The sequence below is a fragment of the Bufo gargarizans genome, chromosome 3, assembly GCF_014858855.1.
Source record: "Bufo gargarizans isolate SCDJY-AF-19 chromosome 3, ASM1485885v1, whole genome shotgun sequence".
Lineage (NCBI taxonomy): Eukaryota > Metazoa > Chordata > Amphibia > Anura > Bufonidae > Bufo > Bufo gargarizans.
The window spans coordinates 328,225,400-328,239,719 of NC_058082.1; positions in this window are offsets into that span (position 1 = coordinate 328,225,400).

The window sequence follows — 14,320 nt, forward strand, 5'->3', positions numbered from 1 at the left end:
AGCGGTTCCACCGGGGGTCCGGTGACAGTGGCCTCTAGTGTAACTGCGGCAGCTGCTGCTAGACGCCGGGCCTCTGCGCAGTCCTCCGCCCGCTGGTAGCTGTCTAGCCTCTCTTTCTCCACCTCCCGCTTCACCGCATCGGGAGGGGGGTACTGTTCAGCCGGCCCCTGCAAAACGATGGGCTCCCAAAAGACATCGGGGCCTAGGTAAATCTGGCTATGCAGGTGAGTGGATCGGGCCGGCCCAACTCTCGCCTCTTCCGCCTCACTCGGGTCATCCTCTTCTTTTTCTTTGTCCCAAGTTTCGGGCGGCGCCCTGGGGCGGGTGACGGCGGTGGCATAGGGGCCCCTTAAGCTTTCTGCTGGGGTGTATTCGACTATCTCCCCCAATGTTAGATTGTGGAGGCGCTCCGGGAGATAGTGCCGCTTCACTGAACGCCGGTTGACAAAGAAGTCCCGGCCAGTTCCCAGCTCCTGGATAAATCCAAAACCCCGCTCCTTATTGAAGGCCACCACGATCCTGCGGCGCCTTTCCAGCTGGGGCTTACCTGGGAAGGAGTCCCCTTGAATGGATTTAGCCATCTCTTCAAATCTCTTCTTCCGGTTGGTGTTTTTCCTCGCGACCGCGGCTTTCAATTCGGCCATTAGTGTCGGCCATTGCGCATGCCGGCGACGGGTCACTCGCAGGTCCACGGCTTGCTCCTGGTCCTGGAAACCGGCCGCCCAGGCTGGGGGGTCCCATGTCTCTAAAGCAGGACAGTCTGGTGGAGTGGCGCCCCACTCACACGTGGCATCGAACTCGGGCCTCTCAGCGTCCGCCATCGCCATCTTCTCTTCCGCTGTACTCAGAGCCCACACTGGCTCCTCCCTCAAACTGGGCCGGTCTACCTCCATCTCAGGCCCGCCTCCCAGGTGTAACTCTCCGGGGAAGGCAGCCGCATCATCACTCATCAAGGTGGGTGGCGCTCCAGGGCATTCTCCTCCTCCCTCTTGGAAGGTTTTGGCGCCAAATATTCGCGCCTCTGTACATCGTGATGGCGCAGTAAAAAGCTCCATGGCGTCGGCGGCCATCTTGGGTGTCCTGATGCCGCAATTCGCTGACAGCAAGCAGGTTGATAAAGAGTTCAATAAAGCACAGTCCACAAATACGATTTTCTCTCTGGGAGTAGCGCAACACAGTACAGCGCCTCCGATTCCTCCCAGGCACAATTGTAATCCACAGATTTGGGAATAAAGGTTACAGTCTTTGCAATACGGTGGTGGAATAGTTAAAGCACACAGTTCACACTTCTCTGCACTTCAGAAGTATGCGTATCCTGTTCGTGACGCCAAAAAGAGCGATGCAGTGTCCCAGGGGGTCAGTAGTGTAGCCTTAGGTATGCTGGGCTTTGTAGTGCAGGGCAACCCACTAACCTGGGATTCACTGTCGTCTTCAATCTGGGCAGCGGCTGGAACAGGCAGTTCATAATTGTTCGTGACGCCAGTGTCAATTAAACGGTGACACGCCGTGTAAAGTAATGTGGAATAACGGAACAACCACGGGATAGCCAACCAAAACTGGAACTTTACTGAATGTCAGTGATAATCATGCATGGACATAATTGGAAGCGCAGTTCCATTGAAGACAGTTGGTTTCATATGAAGACAGTTGGTTCATAGTAATTACAGACTGGCCGGTTATAGCAAGGTTCTTTACAGAGTGTTAATCACAGGAGTTGCAGTACAGGCGGCTTACACTCTATTCCTGACTGGTCCTGAAACATGTGACTTATTCTCCAAGGTCTAATGCCCAATCTCTGGCGTATCCTTGAATCTGTCCTTATCGAGTACCTCCTCTGTTATCTTGAGTACCTCTTGCTGTATCAGGTTGGCCTCTGTTCACTCTGTGTCCCGGCTGGTTGATTATGACGTTTCAGCTAAAACGGCTGATGACTCAGGAGGGGAACCTTTTCCTTGGATCCGGAACCCGATTACAGGGCCTATACTACCCTCTCCTAGTCTGCAGGCTCCAGGCCTGCTTTACTCTCACAGGCCCATGGCCTGGCCTTGACTCAGACGCAGGATCATCTCTTACTCCTTCTCCCACTGTCTGCTGCTTTCTACTCCCTGACTGGGCCTTATATAAACTAGGGCTCCCTAGCTCCCTCTAGTGACTAAGAGCTGGAATGACACCCCTAGCCGGCCTGCACACGCACATTTCACAGTAACAGGAAGTACATAGCATTACATTAGCAAGATGTTTTATACCAACCTCCCCATAAATACAGGGGGAACGACAGCACACAAGTGACCCTTCTGTAGTGACGGGGTATTACTCTCCCGTACACTACACAGGGAGTTCAGCCCGGCAGGGCTGCCATTCCATTTGGAGAGGACCTCCGACTGCAGTGGCTGGAGGTGCCATAAAGCCCAAGGGACTGCTTCCGCAGATGCTGACATGAGCCCCAACATCTTCATGAGAGTCCAAATTGGAACTTGCTGAGGCACGGATAGGAATTCTGCCGTGTTCTGTATTTGGGATCTTCTTTCTGGAGTCAACCGGAGAGACATCCCAACGGAGTCGATTATGAAGCCTAAATATCTTACTGAAGTCGACAGGCTGACATTTGACTTTTGCCAGTTGATGATCCACCCTAGGCGGAACAGAAAGGAAATCGCTACATGAAGATGGTGGGTCAAGACAAAGGAAGAGGCTTTTTAAAGCCAATCGTCCAGATAAGGAATGATGGTCAGTCCTTGGAGTCTTAGAGCCACCACCACAGAATCTACCACCTTGGTGAAAGTGTGAGGGGCAGAAGAAATGCTGAAGAGAAGGGCAACGAACTGAAGGTGTCTGGTGACACCCGACACCTGGACCGCGATCCTGAGATATTTCCTGGAAGCAGGATGAATCGGGATGTGCAAATATGCATCCCTGAGGTCCAGGGTTGCCATCACATATCCAGGATTTGAGAACGTGAACCACTGACCTGCTGGTTTCCATACGGAACCTTACTTTCCTTACATATCGATTGAAGAATCTCAAATCGATAATCATCTGGAGATCCCCTGACGCCTTGGGAACCAGAAACACTGGTGAGTAAATCCCTAAGCGCCGTTCCCCTGCCGAAACCTCCTCCAGAGCCTCCTTGTGGATGTAATCCTGAATGTAAGCCTCCAGAACCGACTGCCTTGTGGCCTGTAAAGGTTAGGTTCTGATGAACCTGTCCGGAGGCAGAGAAAGAAGATTGATTGAGTACCCCTCTCAGATGACATTCAGGACCCAGATATCCGAAAGTCAAATCTCTCAAATCCAGATGTCCTTGAAGTGGGGGAGTCAACCTTCGATGAGAAGATGAGGCAGGGGAGTGGGAAAGTCTTCTGGCAGGGCGGCAGGAGTAACGGGAGTCATCCAAGAGCCTCGAGGAGGCCCGTAGTCAGGAGGTGGATTTTTTATCCTTGGTTCCTTCATGAAGGTGCCTCGAACCTCTTCGCTGCGCTCCCCAGTCCCTCTCTTGACTGCTGGTCAGACCTACCACCATGGTTTTGTCTGCCCCGCCCCCGAAAGGACTGTTGGGGAAAACTCTTCCCTTTTTATCTGACAGGTCTTCCATAATCTTATCCAACTCTGAGCTGAACAAACGGTTGGGCTCAAAGGGAAGGCTACATAAATTATATTTAGAGGAATTGTCAGTGACCAAAGGCTTAAGCCACAAAAGCCTGCGGGCTGCTGACACCAGGGCCATGGTTTTGGCCGCCAACTTCAGCTGTTGTTGCGCTGCATCAGACAGGAAATCCATTGCCAGGTTGACAGTATTGAAAGCCGCCAGAATGTCGTCCCGAGACACCTTCTGATCCACATCAATCTGGATCTCGTTTAATCGAGACCGGAGGAAGGTAGAAACTTCTATAGCCACGATGGCCGTAGACGCTGCAGCTGCCGTATAACCTCTCCTGAGTGTGCACTCTGCTCTCCTGTGAAGGGGATCCTGCAGACTTGACCCATCGTCCACAGGAACCAGAGTGCACTTGGAAAGTTTGGCAATAGCCATGTCCACCTTGGGAATGGAACCCCACGATTCCACCAAGGGTTTAGCCATCAGAAACATGATTCTGAATCTTTTAATTAGAATCAAACCTTTTTCGGGTTTCTTGCACTCTGTGCACATGACAGAGAGGACACGAAGTGCCCCGACTAGTGGGATCAGAGGACTCCCCCAGGTCAACATCATGGTCCCCCACCCTGATGAACTTAAGTAACCTTTGCGTCTTATCAGGAGGAAAGAAGAATGAAGTAAGCTCCTCCTCATCCGAGGAGGAGGAACCCAAGGAGACTACGGAAGGTCTCTCTACTGGATCTGAAGACTCCATAGGAGTCTGAGTAGGAAGCCTCTCATCTAGCAGGCTTATAACCCCTTTGATGGATCCATCAACATAGGTCTTCACCCACTGATACATATCCTGCATTGTAGGTTCAGTGGAAGGTTGGACCCTCGAACGGCAGCCGTCACACCTGGAGTAGGGACAGCTATCCTCTAAAAGTGCGCTACATCATAGCACGATAAATGTTTACGCATGGAACCTGCCTTTCTGTCATTCGAATCCCGTGGAGACGACATGACTGTGGGAAAAAAAAGTACAAGTAAAACAATTGTAAACAACTAATAAATGTTTCAGGAAAAAGGTAAAAGAATGGCAGACTGACGGAAGCTGAAAATGAGGACCAGAAATAAGCCACCAATAGGTGGAAGAACACCAGATTATAGGACTCTGGGAGCTAGCTTAAAAAGCATGTGTAACATCCCAGAGTATGTCACAAAACTCTGTTCCCCTGCTACAATATGTTAGGTGTGTATGTATTATCATCTTGTGTAATCTAACTTTACATTTTCCTGTATACCCTGTGAGCCAAGCTGTGAGAACTTATCCCAAGTCCAGGAGAGGCCAAAATCCTCCTCAGCTAGTCAGGCCCATTACAAGCATAAGACAGACAGAGCAGAAGACTAATACCTGCCAGACTCTTTAGGCATATGACAAGAAGCAGAATATATATATAAATTCCTGCCACAAATTGCCAATACCTGCTGGGACCCAAGACTAAAGCTGTAACTTGTATGGATTTAAAGCTGCCATTCAGTAAAGACAAGTTGGGCTATATCTCCTGTCTGGATCTCAATCATTCCACCATAACTCCTACTGACAACACTCATTTTATTGCAAGTGAGCCAGGATCCAGGCGTCCAGTCGTACCAAGGTAGGAGACACCGTTGACACTATACCTACTGCTATACAGAGACATTAACCCCCTCTGGCATTCCTTACCTGGTACGTGAGTTATAACATCTTAAAGGGCCCTGCTACAGTACCTGCGCAAGCTTCAATTGGCGTCACAAACTATTACACATATATACTGACCCACTGCATAGCTGACCCACTGTACCGGTGTCTTGCTCACTGCACATGTGCAGCCAGAGAATGACATGGTGCACAATGCTTTCTTAAACAGGGGATGGGATGGGCTCAGAACAGAGTCCCCGCCCCTAGGAGAAAACGCATATCAGTAAATAAAAACTTTACCCCCCAGGAAGGAATACAATAAATCCTCCAACTGGTAAAAAAAATATATCGCTAATTATATATAAAAAAATCGCGAAAGGACGCGAAATCGCGTTGCAAGGAAATTTTTCAGGAGATGACGTCAGAGATTCCAACATCACTTCCGGAAGATGGCGGCGCCCAGCGGCCGCAAGGAAATGGACCGAGGACACCGAAAAACGCACCACAGTGAAGCACCGCTGCGCAGCGCCGGCAGCAGGTAAGCTGCCGGACAAACCATAGTAAAAGCGGAGGCAAAGCCGGAAGATAAAATTAAAAAATGATTCCCCTCTAAGAGAGGGGGAAATCACTGCCTAGTCCACCTGTCCGGAGGACAGAAAAAAACACAATGGGCTGGAGATTCCCTCCTTTATAGGGGAGGTTTAAGTGTTTAATTATTACTTTGGCTCATTAAAAGTCCGCCGGTCCTACCAGTCCACGGGGGGTGGCTAATGACACAACGCAATGCACACTCCAAAAAGAAGGCATTGATGCCGCCCTGGCTGCAACTGACCAGTTTGGTGATCTCATCAAATTGCCGCAGAAGTCTGCATGCGTCGTGCATGAGCAGCCACTGGCGCGGTGAAAAAAAAACAAGCTCCCCAAAATCTGTCCTGCCACAGAGTTCGTACAGATAGTGGTTAACAGCAAGTTTCTGCTGGAGAAGCCTATCAAGCATATACAAGGTGGAGTTCCAGCGCATCGGGCAGTCACAAATAAGACATCTAACAGGCAAGTGGTATTGCCGATGAACGTCAGCAAGGCGAGCCATGGCCATGTAAGATCTAAAATGGCCAGAGATTTTCCTGGCCTGCTGCAAGACGCCCTGGACCCCAGGGTATTTGGCAACGAATCGCTGCATGACTAAGTTTAGGCATAGCACTTGTGTCATTTTGCCCTGTTTCAGTGCGCTCATCAGATTCGGCACCGTTGTCCCATACCACTTTACCAACTGTCAAATTGAGTGGGGTTAGCCACTGATTTGCCTGTGACCACAGAGATGAAAGCAGTGCAGGACCGGTGTGGAGCTTGGCTTCCAGGCACAACAGCCGCAGCACAGCATGGCAAAGTCTCACCTGGCATGTCGAATAGGTTCTGGGGAGATGGGGGGGGGGGGGGGTGCAGCAGAAGAGGAGGTAGCAGTGGAAAAGGAGGAGTCAGCTGAGGAGGAGACGGAGGATGGAGTAGGAGGAGGAGAAGAAGAGGCAGGCCTGCATGCAATACATGGCGGGGCGGTAACACCAAAACCACACGGGTGCCACGGGTTGCATGCTTGCCAGCCGTAAGAAGGTTCACCCAGTGGGCAGTAAAAATTATGTACCTTGTCTGCCTGTGTTTGCTGGACCACGTGTCTGTGGTCAGATGTATCTTGGCACCAACACTGTGTGCCAGAGATACATTCACTTGCCACTAAACATGGCCATATAGCTCTGGGATGCCCTTCTGGGAGAAATATTTCCTTCCGGGGACTTTCTATTGCGGTGTGCCTATGGCCACAAAATTTCTAAAGACCTCCGAGTCCACCAGTTTATATGGCAGTAGTTGATGTGCTAGCAGTTCTGACAAGCCGGGGGTCAGCTGTTAGGCAAGAGGGTTATCCGGCGCCATCAACTTTTTACGCTTGAACATTTGGGCCACGGAAGCCTGCCTTTTGCCAGATGAACGCGACTATGGCACAGTGGAATGTGGAGTGGAGGAGAAATGGGAGGAGAGATCAGAAGGAGAAGAGGCAGGATGTGGAGCATCAGGAGTGTGACTTTGTGGGTTCTGACGGTGTTGTTCCCACTGGGCTCGGTGATGGGAGGCCAGGTGCCTTCTTAAGGCGATCGTCCCTAGGTGAGTGTTGAGCTTACTGCGACTTATGGGTTGACAGCAGAGGCTGCAGATAGCAACACTATTGTCAGCAGCTGACACGTTAAAAAAAGCCCACACTGCAGAGACATGTGCCGGCGTCCTGAGTGTGCCAGATGTGACCGTGCATGCTGGATGGCTTGCTCCAGATAAATTTGCAGTCTTCTTTTTGCCATCTGTGCCCTGCGAGCTCTGCCTGCTTCTCCTCCTTCTCCTCCCTATCTGCTGCTCCATCTCTCCCTCTGAACTCCCTTTCCTCTCTTGTGGGCACACATGTGACGTCCATTGACACGCCTTCGTAGTCACCTTCACCACCACTGACATTAGAGATCTCGGAGTAGGCAGCAACAGCGGGGACCATCCTCCTTGGGCTGATCTGGGTACTGTCGTCAGACCGCTGGGTGGTGGCTGTTGCTACCTTCTCTTCCTCATCTGATGCCAAGAATGGCTGCGCATCGGTAAGGCCTGGGAATGGATGGGAAAATAATTCCTCTGACTCGAGTGGAGGGGCTAGGGTGGTGGTGTCTTTGGGGGTGCACATAGCAGAGAGTGAGGAGGGTGCTGATACAGAAGATGAGGAGGGTGCAGAAGCGGAAGGCTGAATGAGCCACTCAACCAACTCTGGTGCGCCCTTTGATGTAATCGCATGCACCTTCTTCAACGTCCCACTTCGGCTTCGGCCTGCTGCACCTGCCCGACCCCTACCACCCCTGAGGAATGGCCTGCCTCTTCCCCTGCCTGTCATTTTCAAAATGACCCTGTGACAAAGTCCATATAGAAGAGCAGTATTTGTGGAAGCACATATATCGCAGGTCCTCAATCAATATTTTGTGGAAGCCAGTATATCAATCCCCTTTATCAGTATTTTGTGGAAACAGCTATGTAGAACCCAATAATGAGTATTTGCTGGAAGCTGGTAAATCAAACCCCTTAATCAATATTTTTTGGAAGCTGGTGTATCACAGGCCTCAATCAATATTTGGTGGAAGCTGTTATATTAATACCCTCTATCAGTATTTTGTAGAAACAGGTATATAGAACCCAATAATGAGTATTTGCTGGAAGCCAGGAATTCAAACCCCTTAATCAATATTTGGTGGAAGGTGGTGTATCGCAGGCCTCAATCAATATTTGGTGGAAGCTGGTATAGCAATACCCTGTGTCAGTATTTTGGGCAAACAGGTATATAGAACCCAATAATGAGCATTTGCTGGAAGCAGGTAAACCAAACCCCTTAATCAATATTTGGTGGAAGCTGGTGTATCACACCCCTCAATCAATATTTTGTGAAAGCAGGTATATTGCACCCCTCAATCAGATTTTTTTGGGGGGGCAGCAAGTATATCACACCAGTTGCAATTAGTTATTCCAATAGCGTTTGTCCCTCTATCTAGCTTCAGTATCTCATCAGAACCGCACACAACTGCTGCACAATACAAATGCACTATAATATACTTTCTATGTTAGAAAGTATATTATAAATATATCACACCCCTCTGTATGTCACACCTATCGATAGCACACCTATACCAGTCCTTAAAAGGACTTTTGTGGCCCTATTAGCTAGCGTTTGATGTCACTAACAGTTTGTCCCTGCTCCACACAGCAACCTCTCCCTTCACTGGCAAAAAACATAATGTAAAATGGCTGCCAGATTGGGTATATTTATAGGGTAGGGGGTGTGTCCATGTGCTGAAATGTCTCAATTGGCTGTCCTGTGCCACCTGATGGATGTGCCATGGGTCAAAGTTCGGCAATATGCAAAAAAAATGGCATGTGGGAATATCGCCATATGTTCGGCGAATCGCGAACGAGCAAAGTTTGCTGCGAAACGACTGCTGGGCAAGCCGCAAGGCCATCTCTAGTTAGGAAGAGGAGGGCTACTGCTTACAAGCACAAACCAATCTAACAGTCTATAACAAATTTATGGGATTAGTAGATGTCTCTGAGCTGGCACTTCAAGCTAAAAAAGTATGCTTTTTTCTAAAGATTAGCAATCGGTCTCATTCAAATTGCCAACTATAATAGTTTTGTTTTATTGAAAAAAGGCCAGCTTCCTGGAGCTCCAGGAGAAAGTAGTTGAGAGTCTCCTGTTTGAGTTCCCAGCAACTGGACAAGCCTTCGAATCTCAGAATGTTCAAGGCTTACAGAACATAGTAACATAGGATATGAGGCTGAAAAAATGAAAATCTGTCAAACCAGTTCAGCCTGTTAAACTGCAAGTTGATCCAGAGGAAGGAAAAAAAAAAAAACCTGTGAGGTAAAAGACAATTTGTACCTCTTTAGGGGAAACAAATTCCAGGCAATCATAATAACTCTCTGGATCAATGACCCCTCCCTAGTAGCTATAGCTTGTAATTAGAGATGAGCGAATCAAATCGAGGAACGAATCAAATATTTTCCTAAAATGGCTGCTGCACATGTTAGAACATGGAACAAAGAACTCTGGGAACGAGGGATCACCCACAATGCCATGCATGTAGCCTATCAGCAGGCCCTGTGATGTCACAGCAGTATAAATACCCTCAGCTATTTTGGATTCTGCTATTTTTCAGTGTGCTTAATCCAGGGAGAGACGTCAGCAGGTGCTAGGGACACTGTTAGGAAATATTTCATTGTGCTGAAAAAACTATTTACAAGTTCAGGGAAAGATTAGTCAAGGTGTAGGGAAAGGATAGGGAGGCATCATCCACGCTATAAAAGGATGTAGTGTCCCACTAGGTAACGGTGGGCAATACACAAGGGTTAATATGTTTATTACATTAATGTGATATTTAATGTGCATTTCCCTGTATTATCTGGGTGTCAGGCCTGTCAGGGTGTAGTTTAGCCTCCCAGACGTTAGAGGGAGCTAGAGAGCCCTAAGTATATATAGGTAGGCCCAGACAGGGGAGAGTCAGTGTATGCCAGGGGACTAGAAGTGCCACCTAGTCAGCCTGAAGCTCCCGAGGCTAAGCTTAGCTCAGTAGAGTCACCCCAGAAGAAGAATCGACCTCCTGGGAGCAACCCGCAGCCACCTTCAAAACCCAGCAGAGACAGAACACCCAGCTCAGAGAAGTAAGCTGAGGGGCAGAGGTACTTTAGTATAAAGCAAGGGTCAATACTGGAGGAAGATTGATATACCAAGGATTAAAGCCAGCAATTAGGCATCCGGGCCTTGGGATCCAGCCAGCTAGAATAGCTGAGGGGATAGAGCAGCATTGTACTGCAAAGCATTAACTGTTTGCCCTCCAAGTAACTTGCAAGATTTAAACCTGCCGTATTGTGAAGTGAACCTGCTGTGCATTTGTGCTATATGGGACTGCATCATCATCTACTGTAACTGTCTGTACAAAGTTGGACTGTTCTTCCAAAGTAAAGCAATGTTTGGTTTACCATCTGTGTACTCCATTAATACTCCTACAAATCGGTGTGCCACTGTTACAGGCACTGGCGTCACGATTTTTAAAGGGACCTTACCTCAGGCACTCAAAATACTTGCAACATCCAGGGCACCTCACACACCATCAGGCCTGGTCCCTACATCTAGAGGGTGCCCCAGAGGAACTTGTGTCAACCTCTCCTTCACTGCCGCATGCCTGCCCAGGGTTCCCCTCTAAAAAGTGAGTAACCCTCGATTGCCCATAACCATGACCTCACTATCGCAATACCCTGCAGGTCTGCTGCATGTCTTATTAGCCGTCCTGTGTTGATTTTAAATTGTGTTTTTGATGGGGTGTATTAAAAGTTCGGCGGTGAAGTTACATTGTACTGCAGCCATTTACGTGGTGTATTGATAGGAAAGATACTTGCATGAGTGAGGCTGGAGAAAATCCAGTGGTCATGGTCCATATCGAAACCAATGACAAAGTTAAAGGAAGGTGGAGAGTCCTTAAAAATAATTTTAGGGATTTAGGTCAGAAGCTTAGGGCAAGGACCTCAAAGGTAGTGTTTTCCGAAATACTGCCTGTATCATGAGCCACACAAGAAAGGCAGCAGGAGATTAGGGAGGTTAACAAGTGGATCAAGAACTGGTGTAGGAAGGAGGGGTTTGGGTTTCTGGAGAACTGGGCCGACTTCTCTGCCAGCTACAGGCTCTATCGTATGGGATGGGCTGCACCTCAATAGGGAAAGGGCAGCTGTGTTGGGAGAAAGATGTCTAAAAGGTTGGAGGAGTGTTTAAACTAGGGACTGGGGGAGGGTAATTACATTATGGGATGGGAAAAAAAAGACCGGGGGCAAGGTAGTGGGACTGGGAGAGGAATGGAAGTAGGGTAAAAAAAAAATACATAAACCTCTTAAATGTTTGTGTACTAATTCCAGAAGCCTGACTATTAACCACTTAAGGACCACAGGTTTATACCCCCCTAGTGACCAGGCCCTTTTTTACAAATCGGCACTCCACAACTTTAGCGGTTTATTGCTCGGTCATGCAACTTACCACCCAAATGAATTTTACCTCCTTTTCTTCTCACTAATAGAGCTTTCATTTGGTGGTATTTCATTGCCGCTGACATTTTTACTTTTTTTGTTATTAATCGAAATTTAACGATTTTTTTGCAAAAAAATGACATTTTTCACTTTCAGCTGTAAAATTTTGCAAAAAAAACCACATCCATATATACATTTTTCGCCAAATTTATTGTTCTACATGTCTTTGATAAAAAAAAAATGTTTGGGCAAAAAAAAAATGGTTTGGGTAAAAGTTATAGCATTTGCAAACTATGGTACAAAAATGTGAATTTCCGCTTTTTGAAACAGCTCTGACTTTCTGAGCACCTGTCATGATTCCTGAGGTTCTACAATGCCCAAACAGTAGAAAACCCCCACAAATGACCCCATTTCGGAAAGTAGACACCCTAAGGTATTCGCTGATGGGCATAGTGAGTTCATAGAACTTTTTATTTTTTGTCACAAGTTAGCGGAAAATGATGAGGATTTTATTTTTTTTATTTTTTCTTACAAAGTCTCATATTCCACTAACTTGCGACAAAAAATAAAAAATTCTAAAAACTTGCCATGCCCCTCACGGAATACCTTGGGGTGCCTTCTTTCCAAAATGGGGTCACTTGTGGGGTAGTTATACTGCCCTGGCAATTTAGGGGCCCAAATGTGTGAGAAGAACTTTGCAATCAAAATGTGTAAAAAATGACCGGTGAAATCCAAAAGGTGCACTTTGGAATATGTGCCCCTTTGCCCACCTTGGCAGCAAAAAAGTGTGACACATCTGGTATCGCCGTACTCAGGAGAAGTTGGGGAATGTGTTTTGGGGTGTCATTTTACATATACCCATGCTGGGTGAGAAAAATATCTTGGTCAAATGCCAACTTTGTATAAAAAAATGGGAAAAGTTGTCTTTTGCCAAGATATTTCTCTCACCCAGCATGGGTATATGTAAAATGACACCCCAAAACACATTCCCCAACTTCTCCTGAGTACGGCGATACCAGATGTGTCACACTTTTTTGCTGCCAAGGTGGGCAAAGGGGCACATATTCCAAAGTGCACCTTTCAGATTTTGCAGGCCATTTTTTACACATTTTGATTGCAAAGTTCTTCTCACACATTTGGGCCCCTAAATTGCCAGGGCAGTATAACTACCCCACAAGTGACCCCATTTTGGAAAGAAGACACCCCAAGGTATTCCGTGAGGGGCATGGCGAGTTCCTAGAATTTTTTATTTCTTGTCACAAGTTAGCGGAAAATGATGATTTTTTTTTTTTTATCTTTTTTCCTTACAAAGTCTCATATTCCACTAACTTGCGACTAAAAATAAAAAATTCTAGGAACTCGCCATGCCCCTCACGGAATACCTTGGGGTGTCTTCTTTCCAAAATGGGGTCACTTGTGGCGTAGTTATACTGCCCTGGCAATTTAGGGGCCCAAATGTGTGAGAAGAACTTTGCAATCAAAATCTGTAAAAAATGACCGGTGAAATCCGAAAGGTGCACTTTGGAATATGTGCCCCTTTGCCCACCTTGGCATCAAAAAAGCGTCACACATCTGGTATCGCCGTACTCAGGAGAAGTTGGGGAATGTGTTTTGGGGTGTCATTTTACATATACCCATGCTGGGTGAGAGAAATATCTTGGCAAAAGACAACTTTTCCAATTTTTTTATACAAAGTTGGCATTTGACCAAGATATTTTTCTCACCCAGCATGGGTATATGTAAAATGACACCCCAAAACACATTGCCCAACTTCTCCTGAGTACGGCGATACCAGATGTGTCACACTTTTTTGCTGCCAAGGTGGGCAAAGGGGCACATATTCCAAAGTGCACCTTTCGGATTTTGCAGGGCATTTTTTACACATTTTGATTGCAAGGTACTTCTCACACATTTGGGCCCCTAAATTGCCAGGGCAGTATAACTACCCCACAAGTGACCCCATTTTGGAAAGAAGACACCCCAAGGTATTCCGTGAGGGGCATGGCGAGTTCCTAGAATTTTTTATTTTTTGTCGCAAGTTAGTGGAATATGAGACTTTGTAAGGAAAAAAGAAAAAAAAAGAAAAATCATCATTTTCCGCTAAATTGTGACAAAAAATAAAAAATTCTAGGAACTCGCCGTGCCCCCCACGGAATACCTTGGGGTGTCTTCTTTCCAAAATGGTTGTCACTTGTGGCGTAGTTATACTGCCCTGGCAATTTAGGGGCCCAAATGTGTAAGAAGTACCTTGAAATCAAAATGTGTAAAAAATGGCCTGCGAAATCCGAAAGGTGCCCCTTTGCCCACCTTGGCTGCAAAAAAGTGTGACACATCTGGTATCGCCGTACTCAGGAGAAGTTGGGGAATGTGTTTTGGGGTGTCATTTTACATATACCCATGCTGGGTGAGAGAAATATCTTGGCAAAAGACAACTTTTCCCATTTTTTTATACAAAGTTGGCATTTGACCAAGATATTTCTCTCACC